Genomic DNA, 7,077 nt, shown 5'->3' with positions numbered 1-7,077 from the left:
ATGATTATATTTTGGTGAAAATCTGGATCCGCATATGGGAATTTTTAAAAGTGATTCTTCACCATTGAATGAAAGGGCTAAAAAGGATCTACAGCACGATATCTTAAAAAGTTGTGGATGGATGAGGACAAAATTTAGGGACAAGTTGGGTGTGTGATGAGGATGAAATGATTATATTTTGGTGAAGATCTGGATCCCGATATGAGAATTTTTAAAAGTGATTCTTCACCATTGAATGATAGGGCTAAAAAGGATATATAGCACGATTTGTTAAAAAGTTGTGGATGGATGAGGACAAAATTTAGGGACAAGTTGGGTGTGTGACGAGGATGAAATGATTATATTTTGGTGAAGATCTGGATCCGGATATGAGAATTTTTAGAAGTGATTCTTCACCATTGAATGATTGAGCTAAAAGGATATACAGCACGATATCTTAAAAAGTTGTGGACGGATTAGGACAAAATTTGAGGGCAAGTTGGGTGTGTGACAAGGATGAAATGATTATATTTTGGTGAATATCAGGATCCGGATATGAGGATTTTTAAAAGTGATTCTTTACCACTGAATGATAGGGCTAAAAAGGATATACAGCACGATATCTTGAAAAGTTGTGGATGGATTAGGACAAAATTTGAGGACAAGTTGGGTGTGTGATGAGGATGAAATGATTATATTTTGGTGAAGATCTGGATCCTGATATGAGAATTTTTAAAAGTGATTCTTCACCATTGAATGATAGGGCTAAAAAGGATATATAGCAAGATATGTTAAAAAGTTGTGGATGGATGAGGACAAAATTTAGGGACAAGTTGGGTGTGTGATGAGGATGAAATGATTATATTTTGTTGAAGATCTGGATCCGGGTATGAGAATTTTTTTAAATTGATTCTTTACCATTGAATGATAGGGCTTAAAAGGATATACAGCACGATATCTTAAAAAGTTGTGGATGGATTACGACAAAATTTAGGGACAAGTTGGGTGTGTGACGAGGATGAAATGATTATATTTTGGTGAAGATCTGGATCTGGATATGAGAATTTTAAAAAGTGATTCTTCACCATTGAATGATAGGGCTAAAAAGGATATACAGCACGATATCTTAAAAAGTTGTGGATGGATTACGACAAAATTTAGGGACAAGTTGGGTGTGTGACGAGGATGAAATGATTATATTTTGGTGAAGATCTGGATCCCGATATGAGGATTTTTAAAAGTGATTCTTTACCACTGAATGATAGGGCTAAAAAGGATATACAGCACGATATCTTGAAAAGTTGTGGATGGATTAGGACAAAATTTGAGGACAAGTTGGGTGTGTGATGAGGATGAAATGATTATATTTTGGTGAAGATCTGGATCCTGATATGAGAATTTTTAAAAGTGATTCTTCACCATTGAATGATAGGGCTAAAAAGGATATATAGCAAGATATGTTAAAAAGTTGTGGATGGATGAGGACAAAATTTAGGGACAAGTTGGGTGTGTGATGAGGATGAAATGATTATATTTTGGTGAAGATCTGGATCTGGATATGAGAATTTTAAAAAGTGATTCTTCACCATTGAATGATAGGGCTAAAAACGATATACAGCACGATACCTTGAAAAGTTGTGGATGGATTACGACAAAATTTAGGGACAAGTTGGGTGTGTGACGAGGATGAAATGATTATATTTTGGTGAAGATCTGGATCCGGATATGAGAATTTTTAAAAGTGATTCTTCACCATTGAATGATAGGGCTAAAAAGGATATACAGCACGATATCTTAAAACGTTGTGGATGGATTACGACAAAATTTAGGGACAAGTTGGGTGTGTGACGAGGATGAAATGATTATATTTTGGTGAAGATCTGGATCCGGATATGGGAATTTTTAAAAGTGATTCTTCACCATTGAATGAAAGGGCTAAAAAGGATCTACAGCACGATATCTTAAAAAGTTGTGGATGGATGAGGACAAAATTTAGGGACAAGTTGGGTGTGTGATGAGGATGAAATGATTATATTTTGGTGAAGATCTGGATCCGGATATGAGAATTTTTAAAAGTGATTCTTTACCATTGAATGATAGGGCTAAAAAGGATATATAGCACGATATCTTAAAAAGTTGTGGATGGATGAGGACAAAATTTAGGGACAAGTTGGGTGTGTGACGAGGATGAAATGATTATATTTTGGTCAAGATCTGGATCTGGATATGAGAATTTTTAAAAGTGATTCTTCACCATTGAATGATTGAGCTAAAAGGATATACAGCACGATATCTTAAAAAGTTGTGGACGGATTGGGATGAAGCTTGGTGGACGGGTTCGATGTGTAACAAGGAAAAATGGATTCGATTTTGTTGAAGATCCAAATCAACATCTGGAGACGAGAATTAAAAAAAAAATTCAAAGTGATTCTTCACCATTGAGAGATGGAGCAAAAAAAAATATACTGTACAGTGGAGCATGATATTTCAAAAGGTTGTGGAAGAGTTATGACAAAACTCGGTGGATGATTTGGGTAGGTGATAAGAACAAGCCGATTCGATTTTGGCTCATGTCCAGATGCAGATCCGGCCTATCATTGGGATACCTGACATAAATTGTTCAGCCTGGCAGAGGTATGCGCTCTACCAAGTGCTATTCTCGTTAGCGGTATGTTTTGTAATATAAATGTGAATACGGAAGCACCTATCTGCAACAAGCCCCACGGCCTGATGCTACAAATTCACAGTGACGGACAAAGCATTGACTGATTGAATTATTGCTGAGTGAAAGACCAAGTAAACTAAGTATGGTTATGCTGCTTGGTCTGTTGCTGAGGTTGGTATATCTGGAGCCTGATAGTGCTCTCTTGTAGTGGATTCTGGCAGGGTGCACCATCTCATGGAAAATTTTGGGGTTTTTTTCTTCTTTCTCTTGGGTCCTGAGTTCAAATCCCGCTTAGCTGTTGAATGAAAACCAGGTGGGGTTAACTCAGCCTGTCATCCTTCCGAGGTCGGCAAAATGAGTGCCAGCTTGCTGGTATACTGTGTTGGAGTGGTGACCCATCCAGCATTGTGCCCATTAGCCAAGGAGACTGCTTAAGCAGCACCAACGCTCTGCACAGAGTATGGTCCCAATCTCCTCCTCTCTTGGGTGCATTAAGTTAATACATCATGGAATCAGTCCGATGTGTAATGTTAGAGCTCTTCATGGAGTATGGGAGGACTTACTACTTATGTCAGGATGGCATGGGAAAATATGATCACGCCATCAAATGTGTACAAAATAATACACTTAAAAGCTTCCATCGAGTGAGGTCATAAGACTTTAAAAGCCATACCTTTTCTTCCCAAGGGTTTTCAAAACGAACAAGACTGATAGACACCAAAACACATCACTAAAGTACCAAATTAGATGATCGCAAAATCCCCAAATTTTATCTCTCTCTCTCTCTCTCTCTCTCTCTCTCTCTCTCTCTCTCTCTCTCTCTCTCTCTCTCTCTCTCTCTCTCTCTCTCTCTCTCTCTCCATCTCTCCCTCTCTCCATCTCTCTCCATCTCTCTCTCTCTCTCTCTCTCTCTCCATCTCTCTCCATCTCTCTCCATCTCTCTCCATCTCTCTCCATCTCTCTCCATCTCTCTCCATCTCTCTCCATCTCTCTCCATCTCTCTCCATCTCTCTCCATCTCTCTCCATCTCTCTCCATCTCTCTCCATCTCTCTCCATCTCTCTCCATCTCTCTCCATCTCTCTCCATCTCTCTCCATCTCTCTATCTCTCTATCTCTCTATCTCTCTATCTCTCTATCTCTCTATCTCTCTATCTCTCTATCTCTCTATCTCTCTATCTCTCTATCTCTCTATCTCTCTATCTCTCTCTCTATCTCTCTATCTCTCTATCTCTCTATCTCTCTATCTCTCTATCTCTCTATCTCTCTATCTCTCTATCTCTATCTCTATCTCTATCTCTATCTCTATCTCTATCTCTATCTCTATCTCTATCTCTATCTCTATCTCTATCTCTATCTCTATATCTATATCTATATCTATATCTATATCTATATCTATATCTATATCTATATCTATATCTATCTCTATATCTATCTCTATCTCTATATCTATCTCATGCCATAAATGTCATCCAGCCGAGCACAATAATGACTGAAGCCTTTTCAATGATTCAAATAGGAGGAAGTGGCATTTTCTCTGGGTTATTGCACCTGTACCATAACAAAAAATAATAATAATAAAAAAATTGTATAAAATAAAAACAAGACACCTCATTCCTTCCATGTCATTCATTCTCACCTTGTTTGGTTGTTTTTTTTGGAATTCCATCCTAACATCTTTATTTATTTATTTTTTTAAAGGTTTTTTTCTGACTTGTAATTTAAGGGATAATGAGGAAGCCCAGATTGAGTTGCAACTTGCATCTGATGTTAATAAATTTGAAGCTGTTTTGCAGCCTTCAGGTGGCACTCAGGAAGGCGTAGCCATGCATGTGTATAACATCCATTGGGACCATACATTGCACAGAGCGTCGGTGCTGCCGAAGCAATCTCCCGGGCTATTGGGCACAATCCTGGACGGGTCACTACTCTGATGCAGGATACTCAAATGGCTCAATCATCCCACCAAGCTGATACTCATTTTGCCAACCTCAGAAGGATGACAGGCTGAGTCAACCCCACCTGGTATTAATTCAATGGCCAAGCAGCATTTGAACTCAGTACCCTAGGATCCCAAGCCCACACCCTAACCATCAAGTTAACAACAGGCATATGCATATAACAGCTACACACATAGAGGGAGATTTTTGGATGTCTATTAAATCATCGAGGAAACTAGAACGGGCACTCAGTAGAGTGCATACCTTCGCCAACGCTACATTTTGTCACCCCCCACCCCCAGAAACCGTTGATTGTGAGGGTAATTAATCCCATACCACATCTGCCATCTCATATGTGTTATGATGGCTTAAAACATTAAATTTCCTGCTGTTTGACACTGATTCACGTACATTGTACAATTTCTGTATGAACTCCCTGACCTTTTTGGGTGTCGGTGTCAAGTCAATCTGATGACAACTGGTGACATTATAAGAAATAAGTTCAGTGACACCCCCCCCAATGCTTTAAACTCACCAATAAAGTCACTGTCAAATATTACACATCACAGGATAGGGAATTGAATTCTAAACATTTTGAATCTACTTACATGCAAATTGTATAAGAATTGACCGCGTTATGATAATAAAGGTTGTTGACCCCCCCTGACCTTTGACCCAAACCGCTAACAAAGGTAATGACGTCATTGTGTCATATCGTATATTACAAGATTGGGCATTGAATTCACAACATTTTGGCATTGGTTGCATGCAAATTGGATAAAAATCGACCGCACTATGGCAAAATGACGATTTTGACCTTTTCATGACCTCGACCTTGACCTTTGTATTCTTAATTTTGTAATTGGTATTAGAGTGTGGGGAAAAGAACAGTCAACATTTTGGTGTTGGTTTCATGCAAATCGGATAAGAATTGACCGTGTTATGACTAAAACCGCACATTTTGCAATGTCGTGACCCCCCTGACCTTTGACTCCCAACCGCTAATAAGGGTTATTACGTCATTGTGTCATGCCACATATCACAAGATGGGGCATTGAATTCTGAACATTTTGGCATTAGTTGCATGCAAATTGGATACAAATTGACCGCACTATGGTAAAAAAGACGATTTTGACCTTTTCATGACCTTGACCTTTGACCCGATCGCTCCCAAAATCTAATCAAATGGTCCTCGGATAATAACCAATCATCCCACCAAATTTGCTGCGATTCAGTTCAATACTTTTGGAGTTATGCAAAAAACAAACAAACAAACAAACACAAATAAATGAATAAATACACAGCGATCAAAACATAACCTTTGCAACAAAGTTTGCGAAGGTAAATATGTGCATAATGAATTGTAATTTGATTAACATTGTGAATGTGAGATTCACTTGTGCAAATACTACGTTGGATTATTGAATGAACACTTTGTAGTATGAAATATACATTCAGAATGATGAAGTGAACATTATTTCAGTACAAGTTGTTTGCAATGAGCAGGGTGACAAAACCGAAGGTTAAGTTGATGCTCAAGATGCTGCTGGAAGGAGGTGAATGTTTTACCTTTTGAGCAATGCACCTGGTGGGAAAACTGATGCAGGTAAACGGGATTTGAAGGTTGAAACGGATCATGTTCAAAACAGGGATTGAAGAACACAGTTATGAAAATGTAGAGTGAGGGATAGAAGTTCAGGATGACACTAAGGTGAGTGAAGAGAGCGACTCAGTTGGTAATATTGGTCATCATGACTCTATATTCAAGCAGAAGTAACATGATGTTTCAGGTATAGTGAAGGCATTCAAGGATGTGCAAGTGGCAGAACCTGAAAAGATAGTGGTGCTGACAAAGGAGCCGATGAGTGGGAACTTAAACATGCTGCAAATGGACTAGTTCGAAATTAGAATCGAACACCTTCCAAGAGAGAAATTAAATGAGTAATGTCGGGTGTTTCACCATTGTATTGAGATGACTGAGGAGGTGGTATGAGGAAGTGTGGCAGTAAAGGAACAGGTAGTCAAAATGTATGACAAATCTTATTTGCAGATGCAAACACAAATGGAACATTTGTTCGCAGATAAGGAGTGTCACGTGATCGAAGGAATACGAGAGTAGCCTCCAGGATCTAGATAGGACCCAGTGAAGTCTGCTGAACAGTGAGGTTAGTGCTGTGATTTAGAGACAGTGGGATTGATAAAGTGTTGAAGGATGGAAAGAATTAACCGATCACTGGAACATGTTTCAAAATTGTCAGTTTGAAGAATGCTCCAATGTACAAGGAACACACAAAGAACTTGGATGCAGAAGGCCATTCGGCCCATCAAGCCTGCGTGACATCGACACAATATCAATCCAATCCAATCCAATCCAACTCTTTATATCAATTTAAATTCATTCAGGGAGGGGGAGTGAGGAGGTGGGGATGAGAACGGTGGGGCAAGCACAGCCATCGCCACGGTGTTTCACGCATATATCAACTGACAAAAATCAA

The sequence above is a fragment of the Eptatretus burgeri genome, chromosome 1 (assembly GCF_056783735.1).
Source record: "Eptatretus burgeri isolate ZD-2024b chromosome 1, Ebu_testis_v1, whole genome shotgun sequence".
Classification (NCBI taxonomy): Eukaryota; Metazoa; Chordata; class Myxini; order Myxiniformes; family Myxinidae; genus Eptatretus; species Eptatretus burgeri.
Note: the sequence above shows the minus strand (reverse complement) of the source record.